The sequence below is a fragment of the Dama dama genome, chromosome 12 (genome assembly GCF_033118175.1).
Source record: "Dama dama isolate Ldn47 chromosome 12, ASM3311817v1, whole genome shotgun sequence".
Classification (NCBI taxonomy): Eukaryota; Metazoa; Chordata; class Mammalia; order Artiodactyla; family Cervidae; genus Dama; species Dama dama.
The window spans coordinates 3,464,005-3,488,538 of NC_083692.1; the positions used below are offsets into that span (position 1 = coordinate 3,464,005).

The following is a 24,534-nucleotide window of genomic DNA, read 5'->3' on the forward strand; positions in this document are numbered from 1 at the left end:
CTAATTTTCTACAAGAGACTTCCACTATAGCACGCATCAAAGGAGGAGGGGCCACGGTGGTCTTGCCCATCACTTCTGTAGGTCAGGCACATGGACCTCACTTTGGGCGGAAGGAGAAGCCTTTGCTACCCTCAGATGGCTGTGTCCTCTCGGCCTGTCCAAAGTTTTGGTCCAGCAATTACCTGATTCTGATTCCTTCCCATTTCGAAGAGTTTCAATTGTAGGTGCCGTTTATACTTGTGTTGTTTACCAGGTAGGAGATTCTCAAGCACTTTAATAAAGGAGGGATTTTATCGCAGGCTAGTCACAGGGAAAATGAGTCCTGTGTATGAGTTTGCATAACGTTCCTCAGCATCGGGGGCACTGTCGCTGGGAAGAACGCTGGCCTGTAAATCAGAAAACTGCCTAACGGAGAGAGCTCCGGGATGGGGCCCGGCGGGATTCGTAAGCTTTGCCTTGTCTGCTTGTGGAAACGACCCCCACCCCTGCTGTCAAACCTATTAAAATACACCACAGTCCACATGCAGCAGAATTTATATGTTAGACATCTTCAAATCTCCGTTACTATTCATTGTCAGGTAGGACTTAATATCCTACTAAGAGAAAATGCTGCCTAATATAATGAGATGCAGTCATTTCAGAGTTCACATGTAGAAAAATGTGCTTTTTTAGAACTGATGAAATATAATTCAGTTATGAGTTGAGTTGAAGTTGGGTTGTTGAGATAACGCTAAATTTTGTTGTGGTGGTGGTTTGGTTGCTCAGTCGGGTCCAACTCTGTTTGACCCCGTAGACTGTAGCCCACCAGGCTCCTCTGTCCATGGGATTCTCCAGGCAAGAACACTGGAGTGTTTTGCCATTTCCTTCTCCAGGGGATCTTCCCCACCTGGGGATCGAACCTCAGTCTCCTGCATTGCAGGTGGATTCTTTACCAATTGAGCCACCAGGGAAGCTTTCTTAAATTTTGTAGATTTTATTATAATTTATTTCTAACACATAAAGCTAAAACACCCATGTATCTATTACCCATCTTTGGCAGGGCTCAGCATTTTGCCATTTTTGCTTCAAATATGTAAAAACAAGACATGAAAGATATGGTTGTTGACCTCTATGTCCCTGCCCGGCACTGGGCCCAGCTCTCCCTCATGCCCCATGTAGCTGCTGTCTTGAATTTGGTGCTTATCATTTCTGTGCATGTTCGTAAACTTTTACGAGATATGTTTGTATCCATTCATCTGTTTAGTGTCTTTAAAACCAGAAGTACTGGTGGGTACTTGATCACCAGTACCCATTCCCGCTTTTTCGCTTTTCACAGCAGAACCCCAGAGCGTTAGCCGAACACCACTGCAAGGATGGCTACATGACCGGGTTCGGGCTGATGAATGAACATGGAAAAGATGAACACATCCTCTGAACTTTGCCTTTAAGATGGAGGCGCAAACCTTTTGAGTTCTCTTTCCTTCTGGCTTCTGATTAATTAGCCCATGCAAATGTAGGAAACACACCACAAGAGAGCCGAGTGATGAGACTGAGAAATTCTGGGTCCCTGCCTTCAGGGTGTCAGCTGACTACCCAATTACATCAGCTGTATACCAGTTACATCCCACTCACTGCCTGTCCTGCCACCAGGCTGCCCACCGGCTCAGGCTGTTTTGTGGGAATTAAAAACAAAAACATGTTTTTATTTAAGTATTATTTGATCGCTGTTAAAACTGACCCCAAAATGTTCCAGTAGGAGTGGTTTCCATTCTGATTATGTACATTATTAATGACTTATTGTATTAAAATTGTTCATTTAAGTAGGGATGATTAAGGTAAACCACTTGGATGTGATTTATTGCATCCCAGATTGAGAAAGGCAAATAAGATTCATAGCTGCCCCAATGGCTAGATGTCAGCGTCCGGTCCCTAAGTCGGCCTGAGCCCGTGGAGGGCACGTGAGCTGAACTCGTCGTGGTCCACGGAGGAGGTTCGTGCACGCTGAGGACAGCTGACTGCTCTGCTCCCAGCTGGAGACGTGTAAAGCAAAGGTCCCTATGATCGTTGGAGGAGAAGGACAAGTTTCCGTTCCCAGGAGAATTTTCTTCCCGAACCCTGTCTCAGCGTCCAAGTGGACGTCTTTTTTCTTTAGTTATTTCATTTATTTGTCTGCACCGAGTCTTCACTGCTGCGTGAGGCCTTGCTCTAGTTGCGGCAATCGGGGGTTGCTCTCTAATCGTGGCGTGCCAGCTTCTCCTTTCGGGGGCCTCTCTTGTTGCAGAGCTCGGGCTCTAGGACCAGGACTTCATTAGTTGCTGCAGGCAGGTTTAGTTGCCCCCAGGCACGTGGGATCTTCCCAGACCGCGTGTCGGACCCGGGTCCCCTGATTGGCCGGGAGATTCTTAACCACTGGACCACCAGGGAAGTCCCCCAAGTGAGCATCTCGAGAGTGAGACCTTCCTGATCAATGTCACTTCTCCAAGAGGTTGCCCCAGAATGCCCACTTCCTGCGTGACAAACGGCAGAGCAGCTGCTCCAGGGAGAAGGAGACCCACACTCGCTGGCTGGCACTGTTGCAGCTCCAGCCAGGGTGCCAGGCCGGGTGGGATCTTGCTTTCTGCACGGTGACTCAGGAGCTCTGCCCAGAGGGGCGATGTCTGTATTAGAAGCCCAGGTGGTCCAGGGACCACCTCTAGTTCTTTCCTGCCCCACTTTGCAGCCCTGATGCTGTCTGATCACTCACCAGCTTGTTGTGCCTGATCTCCCGGGTCAGCTTGGCTTCTGGCCTGAAAGGCAGGCCTGGTCTTCCGTTTCCCTCTCACAGGGCGCTTGGAAGAGACTGCAGCAAGGCACCTGGCCCCTGCTCTTGAATGGGGCTGGTACTGTCGGTTCCAGTCGGGCTGGATTTGTCTCGACCTTGGGCCTTCCTCCGCTCCTCCTTGTGTTAAGAGTCGGACTGTCACAGATGAACTTATCTGCCAGCCAGACTGGCAGACACAGAGAGCAGATTTGTGGGTGCCCACGGGGAGGGAGGGTGGGTGAGGGAAGGAGCGGGAGTTTGGGGTCAGCAGGTGCCAAGTGTGGTATACAGAGAAGAGCGAGGCCCCACTGTGCTGGACAGGGACCTGTGTTCAGTGCCCTGCGATTAAATCATAATGGGAAAGAACATGGACACCACTGAATCCTCGACAGAGGATGAGATGGTTGGATGGCATCACTGACTCCATGGGCATGAGTGTGAGCAAGCTCCAGGAGTAGGTGATGGACAGGGAGGCCTGGCGTGCTACAGTCCATGGGGTTGCAGAGAGTCGGACGCGACTGAGCGACTGAACTGAACTGATAACTGAATCCCTTTGCTGTACAGCAGAAATTAATACATCAACTATACTTGAATAAAATAATTTTTTTTTTTTAAAAAGGCAGCATCAAGAAAAAAAAGAACTGGGGTGTCAGATGAGTGATTCTCAGACTTCCGCAGTCTTTGTGTTGCTTTGATGCAGGAGATCGTGGGCGCCTCCTACCCCGTCTGTGGTCTGTGCTGACTGCTTTAAAACGCACAACAGAAGTTCCTGGCCTGAGTGAGTAGACGGTGAGCTCTGCTCTAGCTGAGACCCACGAGCTGAGATGAGCTTAGGTGTGCCCATAAATTACATTCATGGTGGGAACAAACAAAGCTAAGCAACACCAAATGCCTTCCCTCTGTGGAGGCTGGAATCTCAGCTGTGCAGAGTCCGGCGCAAAGAGAAGAAAAAGGGGCCCAGGCAGCAGGCTGTGTGTGCACTTCTGGTCTGGCTGAACCCAAGTGTTGTCGGGCAGATTTTTGAATTCTACAAAAAAAAGGAAAATTAGAAGTGAAAATTCCCTTAAAGCTCCAGGTCACCAGAAATCCAGTTCCAGGTAGACTGTTTTTTGCATTCATTGCCGCTCTCTCCAAAAAAGTATTTAAGTTAAAAATTAAAATGAAACGTAAACTAAAATTTAAAATCTAGCTGGGTGTGCACTTGATGTTAAAAACCTTATAATGCCAAAGAGATGGCAAAAAAAAAAAAAAGCAAAGGACATTGGCATGTAAAAGCAGACAAAAATGTTTTAAATTATAGGCAAATTGCTCATTAGGTGACTGGCTTTAGGCTAATTGATCTACAGTCAAGGGCATCCAAAGGTGGACATTTTTGTGCTCAAGGACACTTTCTCGGGCCTGTTTTCATTTTATTTCAGACAAAAGTCTAATGAACTCTCTTATTTGGTTTCCCAGCTCCTGGCATATTAGATGTGAATCAAAACAGGGGGGGTACGGTCTGAGCCTGGCCACTGTGTGTTCAGAGGCCAGCTGGTCCCCGGACAGTCAGGGAGGGAAGCGGAGGCCAGAGGAAACTCTCAGGTAAATACAGGGGTGAGAGCCCTGAAGTGGCGGGGTGGGGGCTGTCCTTTCCGCAGCCCTATCCTCCCCTCTCGCCTTGTGATTCTGTGGCTTCTGAGGGCACCTCTGTCTTATAAAGTGCATAATGCCAGCCAAGTCATGAAAACTATTTATAGCAGGCTATGCACTCTGCCCCATTCATTGTCCTCTCATGCAATCCACGTTAGAGACGTTTTCATTAAAAGGCAGCAAATCATTGACTCTCCAATGGCACGTCCATTGGAAGGCACCCGTTTCCCCTGCCCTTGAGGAGGTGCCTCCCCAGAAGGCTGCTTGTAAGGATGCCTTCTGCTGTTTGACAGGCTCCCCAGGCCAACCTAGAACGGATGCAGTGGCCTGGAAGAATTCACTCCCCGGAAGTGAGTTCACCTCCTGCACCGAAATGTAGCCTGACCAAAGCAGTTCATTCTCGATACTCAGGGTGGTGTGGGTAGGAGGTCGTGAACAGCCCGGATCACCGTGGAATCAACTTCTGATGATCTGGAGGCTTCTGGTCCAGAATGGCTTCCTTCTTTGAGGAAGTGTATTAGGATTTTCCAGAGAAACAGAACCAACAGTATGTGCGTGTGTGTTATCTTTTTTTTTTTTTTTTGTGGACCACTTTTAAAGTCTTTACTGAATTTGTTATAACATTGCCTCTGTTTTATGTTTTGGTTTTTGTGGCTGCCAGGCATGTGGGATCTTAGCCTCCTGATGAGGGAGAGAACCCATACCTCCTACAGTGAAAGGTGAAGTCTTTTAACCACTGGCCTGCCCGGGAAGCCCCTATATGTATCTTTATCTTAAGGAATTAATTCCTGCAGGAAATGGGTTGCCTGAGAACCAGGAAAGTTGGTCTAAGTTCCGGTGTAAGTGCAGGCGAGAAATAAAAGTCCCAGTTTGAAAGCAGGCAGAAGGAGCGGATTCTCCCTCACGTGACGTTTGTTCTTTTCCGGCCTCCGGTGCCTGGGGTGGGTCCCCATGGGATGGCATGGGTCCCCTCACGCTGGGGAGGGTGGCCTGCTTCACTTGGTCCACCGAGGTGAGTCTCGTCCAGAAACGTCCTCAGACACACCCAGCATCATGTTTAGCCAAGTCTTGGGGTACCCTGTGGCCCAGTCAATTAACCATCATAGGCAGCTATTAAAAAAGGCTGAAAAATGAACCATCACAAAATGCTAAAAGAAGCTAAGACATCAACCATCCCAGGAGGCTAGAACAGCTCACCAATGTATTGCTGCTTCCTGCTGCTCCCAAACCCCATCTCTTCCAAAGCCCAAGGAGCCCCTGACCATCTTTCCCCTCCAAAGCCCCCTCTGAGGAGTGGCCAGGACTGAGGGTGGGACGTTTGGGAAGGAAGGGGGTCAGAGATGGGGCGGGTGGAGAGGGTGTGCTTTGGGGGTCGCTGCTGACCCATCATCCCCTTCCACCCATGGAGACATACAGGCGGGTGAGGGCTGAGGACCATTGCCTGACCTTAAACACTGGCCATAATTGATCCTCACAGTAATTCCTCTGGGACTTAGTATCTGTCCTCTGATAAGTATTGTTGCTATAGTTAAGTCTATATTATCAAGTCTGTAGATTATTGTTGCTAAGGCATTCTAAGTCCTTTACAACCCCTGTGTTTGTGAGCGTATCTAGAGGCGGTGTGGCTCTTGGAAAGAGCACAGAATCAGTTAACAGAGGCAGAGTCGTGCCTCTGAATAATGTGTGACTTGGGGGACTCAGAGCTCTGCCACAGGAGATGAGCTTGCTGGTAATCGCCAAAGTAATTCGTAGTGGAATCTTGTCATAGTCAAGAGATGACCTATATGAGGGTGCTTTATGAAGAGCTCCTCTGGTGGCTCAGACAGGAAAGAATCCGCCTGCAAAGCGGGAGACCTGGGGTTGATCCCTGGGTCGGGAAGATCCCCCGGAGAAGGGAACGGCTACCCACGCTAATCTTGTCAAAGTCAAATGAGATGACCTGTGTGAACGTGCTTTATGGTGTTGAACAGATGTGGAGAAGGGTGAAGAAAACATAAGGAACAATTGGTTTTATCGCTTTGACCCTGCACCTTAAATCTGTAAGTACTGGTCGGGTCTTTGTAGAGATGTGAACGGACCTAGAGACTGTTACACAGAGTGAAGTGAATCAGAAAAACAAATACTGTGTATTAACGCTCATCTGTGGAATCTAGAAAATGGTATCAATGATCTTATTTGCAAAACAGAAATAGAGACACAGACGTAGAGAAGGAACGTGTGGACCGCAAGGTGGGAGAGTGCGGGCTAAGATGAGCTGGGAGGTTGGGGTTGACCTGTGACCCACTGATGCTGAGTAAGACAGGTGACTGATGAGGGCCTGCTGTGTAGCTCAGGGAACCTGCTCAGTGCTCTCCGGTGACCTGGGCGGGAGGGAAATCCAAAAAAGAGGAGACACGTGTGTCTATCTAGTTGGCTCACTTTGCCGTTTAGTAGAAGCTAACACAACACCGTAAAGCAATTATAATCCAGTAAGAATTAAAAAAAAATAAGTAAAGAGTCTTCGCTACCTGCCCTGCTGATACTCAAAGACTAGGCTTTATGCGGGATCCTAACATCTTCTTGAGATTGCTTTAAAAAGTGACAGAGCTCTTTGACTAGTAGGCATATCTGTTTTCTGTTTTGCCTTGTCTTATGGATGAGTTGATCATTATTATTATAGCATGTAGCCAAGAATGATTCCATTTAGGAAAATAATAGTGAAACTTTGCTGATCTTTTGTAGGATAATTTTGCCATAGCCTCTGCAAATAAAGTGGTGGTTTCTTTAACGCATGCTCGTTCAGAGTCACAGATCTGCACTTTCAAAGCCTATGGTTGATTGTTTGGTGTGAAAACTATATTCCAGTGAAGCACATAAGCATGCAGATCTAAAGTATGGCCATTTTCATCTAGATTGACTGTTATTAACTAGCCCAAGGGATAGGTTGCAATGAAGATGTTGTTACTTTTGTTGACTGTGATGAGTAGCCCTGATATTTACAATGGCCCACCGGTTTGAAGGATGGGAAGATGGCCCAGCAAGACAGTTTCTACACATTTTGGCTTTTAGGGGTAAGGAAAGAATTCGACTTTTTCTTCACCCATCCAAACATTTGACAAGGGCAGAGATTTGAACTCGATGCAGATACAAGAATGTTCAGATTTCAGCGAAATCACATTTCTTTCTGAATGATGGCAGATTTCCATGCAGTTAGTCACTCACTCATTCTAATACCTTCTTCCCTGGGTTTAGGGACAAAGAGCAATTGGGGACAGATGAAACCCTTGTTGGGGTTTATGCTTTGCCTAATTAAAACAGTTGTATTTGCAGCCTGCTGAATCAGCTCTAGTCAGAGCTGTCCAGTCAGAGCACCACTCTCAGCTTGGATTCACTTTGGGAAGTTTGCAGGATCTTCCCTTGCCTTTCACAGAATCTCTCTGGCACATTTCTTCCAGCATCCTCGCCGGGGTGTGTAGGTAACCGTTCTTAGGTGAGGTGGGATGGCTCACCTGTGTTCTGTGCTGTGCCACCCCCTCTTAAAAGAAAGAAACAAAGTTCTCCGTTTCTCCCAGGAGAAGTTAGAGAAAGGATCCATGCATATTTGCACCACCTTAAACAGACTCCCAGCAGGCTAGGCTGGCACACAGCTCTCATTTCAGCCATCCGTTTGTTCAGGTGTACCCTATGTATTTAGTACATCATTTGATAATGCTAAAAAAAAAATATTAAAGCAGTGTGAGACTAAAGGAGAAAGAAGATGAATGTTAGCATTCCCCTGGGGTTCATGGGTGAAGGAATTAACACAGCGTGGCACTCTACCCTAGCTGTGTTTGTTTCCATGGCAACAGCTACGTACATGTTTCAGACTATCCACAGTGACACAGTTGCAGAAATAGTAGCTTGCAGGTTTCTGATATCGCATCAGTGGACAGGCAGCACGCACTATATTAAGTAAGTGTAAAGGAATTTAAAATACAGCTCTGATTCAGATGTATATTAGCTCAGCTAAGCAATGTTTTGGGGATTTCGGCATCCCCTTTCCTCACGACAGCAAAATCTGGGCAAAGTTGAAAGTTGCAAGATTCCAGTCAAACAATTGTCCTTGCTTGGGTGAGTGTCATCAAATGAAACCAATGTGAGTGAGTTCCAAAGGTAAGAAAATGGCCTTGGCAAATGACATATTTAAGAAGGATGTTGCCAGTGAAGCTGGTTTTTTGGAGGAGGGGTAGTGATGGGTAAATAATGAAAGCTTTGGTTGAAAATAGCTGAGTGTTAAAGCAAATCATTGTGCACCGGGATCCGACTGCTGTTGAGTTTACAGCAACTAAGGTGTTTGAATCATTGCAAAAATTGCTTTTTTGTAAAAGTGATCAGGTGAGGAGCAGAGAGGTTGACTGTGTATGCAGTTAAAGAGAGAGTGGGGCTCCTTTGTCTTTCTGAAAGCTTATGTAAATATCTCCCTTCTTGCCAGAATGACCCTGGTTTGTCTTTGACATTCGCTGCTACTTTTTGGTACCGTTTTACGGTTCTGTGTGTTTCTATTATGTTGCCATATTGTATCTTGATAAGACTTGAGTGTTGGCTAGAGAGCAACCAAGTAAAGATGATAGACTTTGTAAGTGTGTGACTTTGCAATCAAATTGTACAGTAATTTAGGAGGAGAAGTGTTCAAATGGGTATTTATTTACAGGCTAGACCTCTGCTTTTGAATAGCAGCCTAGGTATTAGGTTAATGGATTTTGATGTGCACATTATGATTGTAGGAGCTTTCAAGTACGTGGTAGTTCAATTTATACTGAGTTTTTCATGTCAAAATATTTTTATTTATGCCCATTATTCAGTGTAAGCCTGCATTTACCTTACAGTTTTATGATTCATGTGTCAGGGAAGAGAATGTAAAATGGCATGGAAATTTAAGCTAATCTATTCATTTGAGGAGGATTTATTTTCTGACCATAGGTGGACTTTTACAAAAAGTGGTATGAGAAACACAACTCTTGGATCTGTGGGACTGTTTTATGTGGGCACAGGGAACTACCTCCAGCATCTACTGCACATTCTTCTCCACAGTGAATATCTGATTTAATGTTAAGAGAATACCTATGGGGTGACGGTGTTCTGGGGCTTCCTGCCCACCTGGGCATGTAGGGGACTGGGGAGACTGTGGATGATAAATCAGGGATGGAACCCTAGCGTGTTTGACACCTACTGGGGAGATACGACTTTCCTTTCTTTGGGGCTTCCCTGGTGGCTCAGACGGTAAAGCGTCTGCCCACAGTGCGGGAGACCCAGGTTCGATCCCTGGGTGGGAAAGATCCCCTGGAGAAGGAAATGGCAGCCCACTCCAGTATTCTTGCCTGGAAAATTCCATGGATGGTGGAGCCTGGTAGGCTACAGTCCATGGGGTTGCAAAGAGTTGGACACGACTGAGCGACTTCACTTTTCCTCTAAATAAGGTGATCTAGGGACCTGGGTTCGACCCGTGGGTTGGGAAGATCTCCTGGAGAAAGGAATGGCTACCCACTCCAGTCTTCTGACCTGGAGAATTCCATGGACAGAGGAGCCTGGCGGGCTGCAGTCCACGGGGTCGCGAGGAGTCTGACACGACTGGAGTCGGACACGTACTGAAGGCCGCTCCTTTCTCAGAGGGGCGCCCTCTGGCTGTATTCACACAGAGCCCTAGCCCATCTTTGGGGCCGGGGGCAAGGCAGGCTTGCAAATCCCCTCCCCCAGACCCTGGGCTGCCTGGCGGGGCCCTAGGTACCCTGGTGGGCGGCTTGCCCCTGTGACAGCTGCAGGAAGCCACCTGCGCTCGACGCCCCCCCCCCCCCCCCCGAGGCAGAGGAATCAAATGCTGCTGGTGTGAGGGTTTACTGGATGCTCTGCTATTACATTTGAGGCGCCCTGGAAGCCTTGGGGTCATTAACCTGAAGCTCTGAAACTAGAAATCAAAAGTGCCAATGAACTACCCTGTTTTCTGTTTTTTTTTATGGGGATGTTTTAAAGTCTTTATTAAATTTGTTGCACTATTACTTCTGTTGTTTATATTCTGGTTTTTTGGCCACAAGACGTGTGTGATCTTAGCTCCCCAACTGGGATCGCACCTGAACCTCTTCATTTGGAAAGTGAAGCCTTAACCAGTGGACCGCCAGGGACATCCCCCCGGTGAACGACTTTGGATGATAGTTCAACTCTTGTCTGTTTGAGGAGTGCAAGCCCTTCCAACAGTTGAGACGTTTGTATAGTTCATTTTTATTTTTTCATCATCCCCAAATATTTTCCAGTATAAAAAACACAACTCCAAAAAACACCAGTCTAGGCCGTGTTTCCTTAACTCTTTCCTAAGAATAGAAAAAGAGAGAAACCCAGACGGAGAGCCCTAGGCCGCACTAGTCATTCAAATGTAAAATTCTGGCAGTGCTGGTAGGAAACTCAATTGCTTCCATTTGAAGGGCCAGGAAATTGATTTGGAAAAAAGTAAATTTGAGGGATTCCCAAATAGTGGCAGCATGAAATGAATAACAGAAAAATGAAGGTACAGACTGCTCTTAGTATTACCAATCGTAAATGGTAATAGAATTGCCAGGATAAACTGCCTGGGGCAGAGCTCGCCTGGAGTCTCCACTGCCTCGCTGTGACTGAAGCTCTCAGTGGTCACGGGCTGAGAGCCGGTCCCCCGGCTGCTGTCCAGCCTTAGTCCCTTCCAGCCTTCCCTGTCACTCCGTCTCTTTCTGGGGCACCCGGGGGCCCGTCCCAGGGTGATAAATACTGTATCTTGGCCCCGGGGGAACGTCGCTAGGCCTCGGCTCTTGCTGCTGGCTCTGCCCAGATTCCTTTCCTCCCACACTCCCAGCTTGAATTCCAATTCCTCCAGAAAACCTTACAGATCTCCCCCTCTTGCGCTCTTTGAGACGAGTTTTCCATCCTTTCCATCATGTGTCCATAACAGTTGGTCTTCAAATTGTAGCACTTCTTTCACTATATTAGGATGAGTTGTATCTTTTCTTAATTGTGATGTAAATGTGTCGAAGACACAGGATCTGGTTTAGGTACTTCCGTAGCTTTGGCCAGACCTAGAACAGTATTTCAAACGTGTATTTCACCGAATTCTTAAACACTCCCAAAGATACGCATCACCAAACAATCAAGGTTCAAAGACGTTGACCACTGTCTTCTGCTCAAAGACAGTCTGTTGGATACTGAGATTCCTAAGTCTGTGTCTGTCACAGCACCAGGCATCAGAACCAATTCAGCCACATTCAGATGCTTCCAAACTTTTGGCTGTTTGGCATCATCCAAACACAAACCAGGTGGATGGTTGATAATTTTTTTTTATCTGCTTGGAATCAAATATTTTAGAGCCAGAGGGAACCTCAGGGAGTTAAACTCATGTTACAGAGGAGAAAATTGTGAACATGAACTGGTTAGTGACTTTTCCAAAGGCGCTTGGCTGATTAGTGACCCAGGTGTGGAGATCCGGCTGGTCACCTCTCTCCGTGGCCCTGCCTCCCGAGCTGTGGCCTTGGATTGCACTGAAGACCAAACCAGTCAGTTTCCTTTCTGCCCCGAGCTGGGACTGGCTGGCCTTCGAGCTGCAAGCACCGTCATCCGACAATAATCCCCTTAACCTCTCTTTGCTAAAGGCTGATATCACTGGGATAGAATTAAAAACAAAAGTAGACTGAGAGTTGAACTCAGGGGGACGGAGAGCAATGCTAACAGTTCATTAGCCATCGCTTGCTGCAGCTACAGCAAGTGCTGGATTCCATCAAGTTCAGACCCTTAAAAAGAGTGGAAAAAAAAAGCACATACTTTCCAGGCCCGGGCGCTGCACGGCCGGCCAGCTGGGCGTAGCACCATGGCAAAAAGATCTCTTCAGTTTCAGAAATTCGAGACCCCGAGCTTGCATACGGGGCTGTGGCGGCAACCGGGCCTGCTCGGGCATTACTTCTGCCTGCAGTTCTATCAGACTCAGCTCCTATGGGAAGCCCATTAGCGTCTGAAGAAAGAGCCAGCCCTCCAGGTTGACATAAGGAGCAGGCTGATGTGTGCGCGTGCGTGCGTGTGTGTGTGTGCGTTTGTGTGTGTCTTTAAAGGCCTGTGTCCGAGGTCAACAGCCTTTTTAAGAGAACACTTGGTTTTCTATGTAAACGTGTACTTCCACTGGCCCAGAGTTAGCCTGTTAAGGGAATAAAGCACAATTCAGATTTCTGAGTTGGAAGCCTGATTAATCTCTCTGCCAGTTACATATGGAAATAAATTAGTAAATGGTCCATCTGGGACTAAACTACTGCAGAGATGATAAATTATCTGCATCATATGTCTGTGTTGCCGCAGACTGAGTCGTGCTCACCAGGAGCTGCTGAAAGATATCTGGATGCTCTATCGTGGTCAGAGGAATAAAAGTTAAAAAAAAAAAAAAATTGGAAGTGAAAAATATACTTTAAAAATTTAGAAGTGAAAAATTTACCTTGAAATGTCTTTTGGGAAGATGGTTTGGTTGATGCCAAGTTTGTGCCTTAGAACTTTGCTCTGTCTGCAAATATTTAAAAGGAGAGTCTGAAGGGCATAAGAAACATTTTACTTTTATATTTTCAAAGGCCAAAACAATAACACGTATTGATTGGTACTCAAATGTCTCAGCGAGTATAATTATACGCACAATAAAAATATACCCCTGTGTAATACTGCACTTTATAATTTTCATAGCAACTTCTTGTCTATTTTCTTATTTAAATTTCAAAGGAGGTGAGGCAAGTCAGTGTCTCTAATTCTTGATGGATGAAAAACTGAGGTTTATGAAGCAGCCGACTCTGATTCCAGCTCAGTCTCCATCAGAGCTGTGCGTGACATCAAAAGCGTTCTCAGTTCTCCGTCATTCATCTAGCAGCACCAGGAAATAAAGCCTGCTATTTATGTCGGTCTTCTGGAAGCCAAAGTCATACCTTCTTGATCATGAAAAGTAGTTTTCCTTTTCTCTCTAATTGGAGGTGTTGAGTATTGGTTTAACTTTTAGAGGCATGGGTTTTTGTTTTGTTTTGTTTTAATGACTTGCAGCTAACATTGATTTTTTGAAAAATATTTATTTATTTGGCTGCGTCTGGTCTTAGCTGTGGCGCGCAGGAGATTTCTGTTGTGGTGCTTGGGCTTCTCTAGTGGTGGCACGTGGGCCCTGGACCTGGCGGGCTCAGTTGCAGGACATGGACTTAGTTCCCCGACCAGGTATTGAACCCTCATCCCCTGCATCGGAAGGTAGATTCTTAACCACTGGACCAACATGGAAGTCCCTGGACATATTTTAATTTTTTTAATTGAGGTGTGATTGACATAAAAGTATAGTGGTTTCAGGTGTATGACGCTTCGGTATTTGTATATATTGTAGAATGATTGCAATGAGTTGAGTTGACATCTGCCACCTTTTACAATTTTCTATTTCTTGTGATGAGAAGTTTTAAGGTCCACTCTTGGCATCCTTCATATGTGCAGTGTGGTCTTAGCTGTAGTCACCCTGCTGTTCACAGTATCTCCAAGGCTTGCTTTTAACTGCACCTTTTGACACCCCTGCACCCCTCTCCCCCAGCCCCTGGTTTATCTGTTCCTTTTGGCTAAAGCGCGTCCTTCTCCACTGGAGTTATTTTATAAACTAAAACCATCCATGCCCTCGGGGGCATTTTAGGTGTGGTAACATATTGCCCCTTTGCAGAATGGCCTGAGGGGACTGTGGTATCCAGATTGTTACCCTACTTTAAAATTTTCTTTTGGGTCTTCCTCCAGGGCAAACCTTGAAGCAGCCTTTGAGATGCCCCCCTCTAGAAAAAGCAGTCCTAAAAGTACGGAAAAACCAGACTGGACTCAGAACTAATTCAGTCATCCGGTTTCTCCGACATCAGCTTCTGAGCACGCTCAGCAGGTGCCCCTGGGTGGTCTCCATGCCAGGAGGAGAGGCGCCGGGCCCTCGCGGTGACTTGTCTGCTCGGCAGTGACCTTGTCTCACCCAGGGCACCTCCAAGTTGCTCACTTTTCTGTCAGACCTGGCTCCTCCGTGCATCTGAACAGCTCTCTCACCTTCTCACCTCTGGGCTTTTGCTTCAGCTTTTGCCTGTTCCCTGCCTGTAAAAATCCTGTCTGGATCTCAAGACCCCTCATGACTGTCCTGATGCTTTTCCTTACCTGCCTCCGCGCCCCAGAGGTCTCCTTTGTAACCGTCTGATGATCTGTTGGAGGCGACACACAGTTGAACTCTATTCGAGGTGCCTGTGTGTCTGTCTCCTGCTGCAGTTGTTGCTCTCGTTTAGTCACTAAGTCGTGTCCGACTCCTTGCGACCCCATGGACTGTAGCCCACCAGGCTCCTCTGTCCATGGGATTCTCCAGGCCGTCATTTCCTTCTCCAGGGGATCTTCCGACAGGGACTGAGGAGCCTGCGGGGTCACAGTGCATGGGGTTGCAAGACAGGTGGATACGACTTAGTGATTAAACAGCAGCAAATACCTGTCTTATCTCCCACAGAAGAGAGTACATTTCTCCGAGGCAGGGATTTCATCCTCGTCTTTCTGACCCTTCCTCCCTCCCTCCCTCCCCTCTAGCCTAGTACATCATCTTCTTTCTGACCCTTCCTCCCTTCCTCCCCTCTAGCCTAGTACTTTGTCCTTAATTGAAGCTTAAGGTGCATAAGAGCAGGGTGCTTTAAGAAAAATACTCACTTAGCTGCCCCGGGCCTTTATTGTGGTCTGTGGAATCTTCAGTTACAGCAGAGGGAATCTGGCTCCCTGACCAGCAATTGCACTCTCCCGCCCTGGGCTGGGAGCACTGGTCTTAGTGGCTGGACCACTAGGGAAGTCCCTCTGGAGTAGGATAATTTTCCTTTGCAACAACAGACTCAGTGTCTTTGGATGGGTAGATAAATTAATGATTTGAGGTATATCCGTGTTCCCCTTGGATGGCTTGTTAAAGCAGATCCCTGGGACCCACCTCCTGAAATGCAGATGCAGAGCCTTGTGGGCGGGACCAAGGATTTGCAATTCCAACAGTCAGAATGATACTGCTGCTGCCCTTTCGGGGACCACTGTTTGAGATCCACTGACTCAATGAATATATTTCCTAACATTCTCACTCTAAGGCTCATAGGCTCATACCATTCTTTTCTTTTCCTTTTTTTTAAAATATCTTTCTGGAATCTTATCTTTTGGCTGCAACAGGCGGCATGTGGGATCTTAGTTCCTTGACCAGGGATGGAACCTGTGCCCCCTGCGCTGGTGGCATGGAGTCTTAACCACTGGACCACCAGGGAAGCTCCCTCATTCTTTTCACGAGAGAGTCATTGCTGTCTGTTCCTTGAGGTGTAGGCCAACAAAATATCTTCCACCAGAAATTATTATGCTACTGGACTTCCCTGATGGCTCAGTGGTAAAGAATCTGCCTGCAATGCAAGAGACACAGGAGACCCAGGTTCAGTCCCTGGGTTGGGAAGATCCCTGGAGGAGGGCATGGCAACCCATTCCAGTATTCTTGCCTGGACAGTCCCCATGGACACACGAGCCTGGTGGGCTAGAGTCCACAGGATCGCAAAAGAGTCAGACACGACTGAAGCGACCGAGCACGCATGCATCTCATGTACCAGCTTTTCTATTCTGTAAGATTAGTGGTTGACTGTAGCCTCCAGACTTGCAGCCTGCATGTGAGCTTCAGCTTGATGGGACCTTTTTCTCCAGAAGTAGAGCCGGAGTAATTTTATTTAACAACAACAGACTAGAAAGTCATTGACTTTGCAGCCTGTCCGCCTGGTCTACCTGGAGGATCAAGGTTGGGTTCATGTGGCGGGACGCTGGCCTTGAATGCGTGCTGGCACTCTGATGTTTTCCCTTTATAGAGATGCGTGTTTCAATGGCAGCTGTGGTAAAATAAAATGATCTCACAAATGTCTCAATGGCAGCTGTAGTAAAATAAGATGATCTCACCATGTCTATAGCATGTATTTTTAAATCTCTGGCTTCTTTTATGCCCCATGAGGCAGTTTCAAGAATACTCCATCGTGAAAGACTTGATGCTTCAATAACTTTCCAAGAAATAAAGAGGTGCAGTTGCAATTGACTTCTTCGTTGAAGTATGTCGTGCTTTAGAGAGGTAGGCTAGAGATGACGTCCCCTGTGGTTGAGAGGGTTTGCTCTCCTCTGCTCTAATCCCGTCTTCCCTCTGCTCCTCTCCACCAGCCACTAGACGCACCATCTCCTAGAAGACCAGCGTTCTTGTGATCATGGAGGCCTCTCTGTCCTTTCTGTGACTGGAGCAATGCTGACCGTGGTTTCCTGGACCCATTCTGACTCAGGTAACCACGCCGTGCCTTCCCCAGCTGGTTTACGCCTCATGGAGATTACACTGAATAAATGAAATACCAGAGCCATATTTAAATGCAAATGCCAGATTGATTGCTTTTCCAGCAATTGATGTTCTCTCCCTCTTCTTCCCGATCTTCTCAATGATCAATTTATGCAGCTGATCAAACTGACAGTGTGGTCAATCAGTCTAGGCATTAAGATAATAAGAATGTTGAATTACATCTTTATTTAAAACTTTGGTGTGTGTCATAGACACACAGATGTAGGAGTGTCGCTAGGAATTTTTGTATAGAAACTAGCTTCTACTGTACATGGTTTCTCTAAATCATTTTCTTTCCCATAATATTGGGTAGGCCAAAAAGGTCGTTTGAGTTTTTCCAGCAGATCTTAACGGACGAACTTTTTGGCCTACCCAATGCTGTGTTTCACCTGAATTATAGTAATCTTCCTCATGTTGGACCTTTGAATTGAGTTTCATAAATATTATTAAGTAGCTGTTTTGTGTGCTCAGGACATATGGGGATAAAAAACTATAAGATGTATAAAAATATAAGGTATATCCTCAGGCAGCTCACACTTGAGCCAAAGAGCCTAGACTCGCTGGTAAGACAGTGAAGGAGGGTGCTCAGCTGCTGGCTGGGGCAGTGTGCTGGGTGGTTCTCTGGTTCAGGGAATGAGAAGACTCTGAGGACTGGGACTGAAATACTTAGAGGAGAGTTCATGGAGGACGGAGGGTCTCCAGTGGGCCTTGTCACTGGGGTCATTCTGCCGGAGGGAAGAGGATCCGCCTGGCCTGACTGATGGCAGGAGTGAGCCCGCCTTGAGCCTGGCCAGGGAGGGCCCTGGCGCCTGGACCAGTCGGATCTTGGAGGACCCCGAGCCTCTGACCCAGCCAGAGCCAGGCTCCCATGCTGGGCCCGGCCCCTTGAAGGTTCCCCTGGGGACCCCCTGCCTGCCCTGTTAGAGCTGCCTTGGCTGACAGCTGCCTCCAGGGGACCCTGGTCACCCTGCACCCTGGCCAGCCTTCTGCCTCTTCGGGCTTGTCCATGCCTGGCCTCTGCTTGTCTACTGAGTGTCTGCCCGTCCACACCTGCCCCTCCCCTCCACGCTCTGACTGGATGGCATGGCTTGACGGGGCCCCCGAGATGAACCAAGTGCCCTGTGAGATCAGGGCCTGGTGATTCACAAGGAGCTGATTCTGAGCTGAGAAGTGGAATGGAAGGGAAGGGTGGGAAGCAGAAGCCAGGAGCATGAGTCTGTAAATTGATGCCAAGACTGTACCAAGAGTTCTGAAACCCAGGATACGGGGAGGGCCTCGGGACTGAAGCTGTAGCCGTAGTCACGGATGGGAGCCCAGCGGGCTTGTTCATTTTGCGATGGCCCAGCGGACCCTGCCCGCACTTAGCTCTCTTGGATCCAGCAATGGCTGCTTTCCAGGGCTTGAGGGTGCTGCTGAGGCTGCTGCTCGTCCCGGCAGCTCTGCTTAGCCACACTCACCCTGCCTCACCGTGCTCTGTGAGACCAGGCGCCTGGCAGACCCAGGAGCTCCAGCCTTCCTGGATTCAGAGCTCTGCGTCCCTGGCCTCCAGGAAGTGGAAGAACTGGAATAGCAGAATATCTGTTCCCCTCCCATGAAAGCAGTTGCTTAATCTGTTGTTGCCCTGCCTTTTCTAAGCTTGGGTGGGTCAACGATGGCCCGCCAGGCAGGTGTGGCTCACTCCTTGTTGTTGGGGGTGGACAAGCCAACATGGTTTTTATGCTTTTAGATGATTGGAAAAAATTAAAAGAAGAATAGCATTTTTTTTCCTTCATAGAAATGATATAGAATTCAGATTTCAATGTCCCTCAGTTAAGTTTTGGGGACTTCACATATTGGGCTAGTGGTAAACAATCCGCCTGCCAATGCAGAAGACATGGGTTTGATCTCTGAGTCAGGAAGATCCTCTGAAGAAGGGAATGGCAACCCACTCCAATATTCTTGCCTGAAGAATCTCATGGACAGAGGAGCCTGGCAGGCTACAGTCCTTGGAGTTGCAAAGAGTCACTACTGAACGATTGAGCACACGTGCAAATTCAGTTTTATTGGAACACAGTGAGTTCAGTTCAGTCACTCAGTCGTGTCCGACTCTGTGACCCCATGGACTGTAGCACGCCAGGCCTCCCTGTCCATCACCAACTCCCGGAGCTTGCTTATACTGATGTCCATGGAGTCAGTGATGCCGTCCAACCATCTCATCCTCTGTCGTCCCCTTCTCCTCCTACCTTCAATCTTTGCCAGCATCAGGGTCCTTTCAGATGAGTCAGTTCTTCACAACAGGTGACTAGAGTATTGGAGTTTCAGCTTCAACATCAGTCCTTCCAATGAATATTCAGGACTGATTTCCTTTAGGATGGTTGGATCTCCTTGCAGTCCAAGGGACTCTCAAGAGTCTTCTCCAACACCACAGTTCAAAAGTATCAATTCTTCGGCACTTGGCTTTCTTTATGGTCCAACCCTCACATCCATACATGACTACTGGGAAAACCATGGCTTTGACTAGATGGACCTTTGTTGGCAAAGTGATGTCTCTGCATTTTAGTATACTGTCTAGGTTGTTCATAGCTTTTCTTCCAAGGAGCAAGCGTCATTGAATTTCATGGCCACAGTCACCATCTGCAGTGATTTTGGAGCTCCCCCAAATTAAGTCTCTCACTGTTTTCAGTGTTTCCCCATCTAATTGCCATGAAGTGATGGGACTGGATGCCATGATATTAGTTTTCTGAATGTTGAGTTTTAAGCCAGCTTTTTCACTTTTATCAAGAGGCTCTTTAGTTCTTCTTCGCTTTCTACCATAAGGGTGGTGTCATCTGCATATCTGAGGGTATTGATATTTCAAAGATGAGCTTCTCCATCTTTGGCTACAAATAATACAATCAATCTGATTTCAGAACATAGTCATGCTTTTTCACTTCCAGATTATCTTTTCCATTACAAGGGCAGAGTTGAATAGGTGGGTCAGAAACCATAAAGAATTTACTTTCTGACCTGTTACAGAAAAAATTTGCCGTTCTCTGGCCTAGGCAGTTGCATAACACAAGTGTTTGCAGAACTTGAGGTGTAGACCCTTTTCCTTCATAAAGAAAATACGGGGGCTTCCCTCGTGGTCCAGTGGCTAAGACTTCACCATCCAATGCAGGGGGTATGGGTTTGATCCCTGGTCAGGGAACTAGATCCCGCATGCCTTGCAGCCAAAAACCAAAACATAAAATACAAGTAGTATTGTAACAGATGCAATAAAGGCCTTAAAAATGTTCCTCACCAAAAGAAATCTAAAAAAAAGAAAAGAAAAGAGGATGGAAGGTTGAGTAGGATTTGAATAAGCCAGAGAGGATGAGAGGAGTCTTCTGGACTGAGATAGAGAATTGGTCATCCTCTGTCGATCTTTCTGTTCATCTATTTAACTTTCAGTTAAAGCTAGATTTGACATTGAGGTTGTTTCATTTCAACAACCTAATTATTAGGGTTATCTTTAAAATGAGGTGTCCAGACTTGTTGGGTTAATATAGATGTTGAAACAAATAAACACCAAATTAAAATGTACCCTGAATTTTGGAACTTTTTTCACTTGGCACCGGGTATGAACTATTTTATTTTAAACCAGATAAACATTTTGTTTTAAATTGAGTAAGCATTGAAGACTTGCCATGAGTAAGCTATGGCATTTAATCTTGGCAACATTTTCCCAGTCTGGTGGGGTTTTACGATACTGTTGAGTGAAAACTGGTGAAAGCTGGAGATGTGGGTTCTAGTCCTGCTAACTTGCCCAGCCAAGGCAGGCTCTGTCATATACCAGGGTAAAGAGTACACCCCCAGCCTCGGGGCTTCGTGCAATAAGAGTTTATTTCTTACTCAGCCAGAGTTGGATTGCACCAATGTGGCTTTGCTGCCTCCAGCTTCTGAGGTTTCCTGTCTCCCCCATCTTGTGACACCTACGTCTCAAAATGTTGCTTCCTGGTTACTGCGATATGTGAAAAAAGAGTTGAGAACACACACCCATTCTTAGGTGGCTTAGACCAGGAGTGACTCAGACCAGTTCCACGTTGATAGTCCATTGGCCAGAACCAGTCACGTGATTCTTGTTGCTAGGAGACTGGGAAGGAGGGAAGAGCAAGAAGGATGCTCGAGGTCCTGCCTGCCCCTGCAACACTGGGTCACTGTGGGAAAGCTCAAACATTATCTGTCTTTTGTCTGCTCTTCATTAAAGGCTAATTAACTCAGACCAATACTTTTTCACACAGTTTGTGAAAGGCTCGAATAAAACAGTTTATGAAAGAGCCATAAAAGGTATCATGAGTTGTAAAATATGTAGGGTGTAGTTGCTACCTGACTTCTTTACTGGGTTTTGAATGGTGAAGGACTGGAGCTGTAATAGTCACACACGCCCCAGTATACTTGAGAGTATCGTGGCGTTTGCCAGTTGACCCGACGTATTATGATACGGCCCTCCCTTTCACACCCAGAAATATGCTGGTATGGACAGTCCATAGATAGGATCACCCCAGCTTGACCCCACTGGTCATCCTTGTAGATTAATGTCAGCTACTGTTTACTGAGCCTCTTCCAAGAGTCACGCTGTTCTACGCTTTTGCCTTCCTGGTTTCATTTAGTAGCCCAAACAAACTTGTGAAGTAGGTGCAAGTAATCTCATTTTAAGATGAGGTAACAGGCAAGGAAGGTTTAAATTCCGCATCATCACAGCTAGTGAGTCGCGCCACTTTGCTCTGCGCCCCAGTCTGTCTTGCTGTTAGGCAAATTCCACGTGACTGCCTCACTCACCCTTCATGAGGGTTGTGTCCTTGACCACGTGGGGCCCCACTTCCCTGACTCTGGCTTTGGAGTCTGTTCCCAGACCACACACTGGGAGAAGGTCACCACCCTGAGTGGGGAGCCCAGTCCTTTAGGACCCCGATGAGAAGACGAGCCATGACATCGTGAAGGGCTTCTCTAGAATCAGCAGACCATGGAACCAGGGCTAGCGAATGCCACTCCTGCCATTCTGTCCCTCTTCACTCTCTTCCCCGATGTTGACAACTGCAGCTTGTTTTCAAAATGGGCACTGCCTTTATATAGAGGAATAAAAGATTTTATTTTGCAATCTTGGGTGGAGCAGAACTTGAGCCAGTGAAGACTTGCCATGTGTGGTGCAGTTGATCCAAACAGGCATCTTCCCAACACAAACAGCGAGTACAAACCCAGCTCCATTTTCAGCAAGTTTATTGACAAATTTGTTTATTAGAAAAAAGAAAAAGTCAAACCACAACTGAAGACAAGTGTGCTTGCAGAATAATATCGGATAAAAACCCATCTAATCAGGAAACGGTTTTCATTTCCCTGGCTCTTGGCCTTCCGAATCACTGATTGTTGAAAACCGACCCTGCGGAATCAAAGGGAACAGACTCTGAAAAGTGGACCAACCATATCAGAATCGTCGATTGCATTGTTGGCTTCCAGAAACGCCCCCCAGACAATTATACATGTGGTTTCTAAATGTCCAAAGAAAACTAAAGGAATTCCATTCTGAAAGAAGAATTAGATGGAAATTTCTAATCCCGTCTCATAAACAGTATAGGAGTAACTTTAAAATATTCTGCTTTAAGCATGCATTTAATTTGTGCTTTGGGAACCAAATAATGTTGCTAAGATAAAACATTCTAATAATGATTTATGTAAATTTATTTGTACAAAGTAATGGTGTAGTTGCCTATAGCAAATTGCTTGGAATAGGAAATGACATTTATGAGATCTTCTTTTTTTTCCCCCTCCAAATGAATACAATGGAGAAAATAAGAGACTCCAGAAAGGGAAAAAGAAATCCATGTTCAACATGGCGTCTGAGGGCAGAAGAGGCAGAGACAGCTGGACAGGTTAGAGGGTGTGCAGACAGTTCGGAAATTCAGTTCCGTGTGTTTTCCTGTGACGGTCTCATTATTTGAGGCATTTGTGAGCCACACAAAGAGTGTGTTAGATTCTTAGAAGGCTAGAACCCTTTATTTTATAATCATAAACTGCTCAGACATTAAAGCTCTTTCCGAATAGCCAACGACAGATCACTTGTTGTCAAAGTGCCCCGAGAGACAGGGTACTTACAACATGGGGGGACAAGAGGCCAACTGTAATTAAAAACTGGGCAATTAATCTCAGTTCCCAGTTACTTTAATGTCAGGGGAAGTTATGCTTGAGTCGTAAATGGGACCTGAATGTTAATAAACCAAACAGAAAACTCTCCCAAGGACTGATTCACCCACCTACTGGGGAGTTTTCCTATGGCTGTCCAGTTAGCACTCTTGGTAATGGCTCTGAGGTGTTTCCTGGAAACATTTCATTAAATCCCCATATAGGTAACTGAGAGAGTTTCTGGATCTGTGCTTTGGACTTGTAAATAAATGCCCAGTAGAATTTGCCAGAACCTTTGGAAAAGGTATGGTATTAACACCTCCATTGTGGAAGGCATTCATTGTTTTCTCAAAATAGTCTTACTGTGTCACTTGGTCGTCACTCAGTTTTGTGAAGAAGGTAGGAGTTTGTGTTCTGTTTACAAACCGAGGGGCCGCAGAAGCCTCCCAGGAAGGCCACGCAGCCGGACTTTGGTGGCTGGTGGGGAGGGAATGGCTTCCCCACTACTGCTTGTCTCATTGTCATCACGAACCAAAGCTGATGAAAGAGATTTGTGAACTTCGGAGGGCCTACTTGACTTACAGCAAGATCAGGGCTTTGGTCCCTTCTGAAGCCTGTTGGAATGGCACTGACCGTCCTCAGAGAAACGGCCTTGTCTGATTGGGTAGAATGGCGGCTCGGGACCGAGGTCCAAGGGCCGACATTAGGACTCCCGAGAGCGGCAGGAAGCCTGAGCAGGATTCCAGAACGCAGTGAGAATGCCGAGGGCTTCTAGGGAAGAGGGGATGGCTGGGGCTTTCAGCAGTGCCATTGAAGTGAATGTCCTGTGAAAGCGTGGCCTCTGGTCAGGGTACTTTTGGTGAAGGGCCCCAGGGGCCCCAGGGGGATGTTAGGGACAAGAATATCGGCCAGAGTTTCAGACTCCTGTCCTGCCTCTTTCTGGCTGAATGACTTCGGGTAGAGATTTCTGAGCTGTGGATCCCTAGAAAATAATGGGAGGTATCTGAGCCTCCGTTTGCCCATCTGTAAAATGGGGATAGTGATATTTACCTTATAGAGTTGGACTGGAAACTAGGTAAAATAATTCTTATAAAATATTTGGTGCAGGGGGAGGACGGGTGAGTAAAACGGGGAGGGAATTAAGAGAGGAAGACTCTAGCTATGAAATCTTTAAGTCCTGGGAATGTCGTGTACAGCACAAGGAACAGAGTTAGTAACACTGCAGTAACGTGCGAGCTGACCAAGTTCTCCTGGACGTGTCCTGGGGACCCTTTCATAAGGTATTTGATGGTTGGAATGCTGTGATGTATCCCTGAAACTAACATACTGTTGTATGTCAACTACACTGCAATTAAAAATAAATAAATAAATAGAAGTTAAATATTTGGCACAGTGCTTGGCAGACAGTAAACACTCATTTTATGATAGCTCTTAAATGATGATAATTGTTCTGACTCAAGAATTATGGTTTTGACTGATAACTGGTAATGAGATTAAAATCCATTCATTAATGAGAATGAATCGAAAAGATTTCTGAATCATTTGTTTCTCTGTCCTGAAAGATAGCAGAGACAGTCTGAGAACTCATTCATTCATTCAACCAACAGTTCTGTTTTAAAAAATAACTTATCTGCACAGGCTGCCCCGAGTCTTCGCTGCT

At 46.6% G+C, this 24,534-nt stretch overlaps 1 protein-coding gene across 8 annotated transcripts in view; it reads left to right on the forward strand.

Annotated features, from left to right (window-relative positions):
- Positions 1 to 24,534, forward strand: part of FOXN3 (forkhead box N3) — a 432,012-nt gene that overhangs the window by 95,854 nt on the left and 311,624 nt on the right. For all 8 annotated transcript variants that reach the window (XM_061156461.1, XM_061156457.1, XM_061156468.1 and 5 more), the window contains exon 2: positions 16,595 to 16,710. The gene's annotated coding sequence lies outside the window, so the exon portion shown is untranslated. The remainder of the gene's footprint in view (positions 1 to 16,594; positions 16,711 to 24,534) is intronic.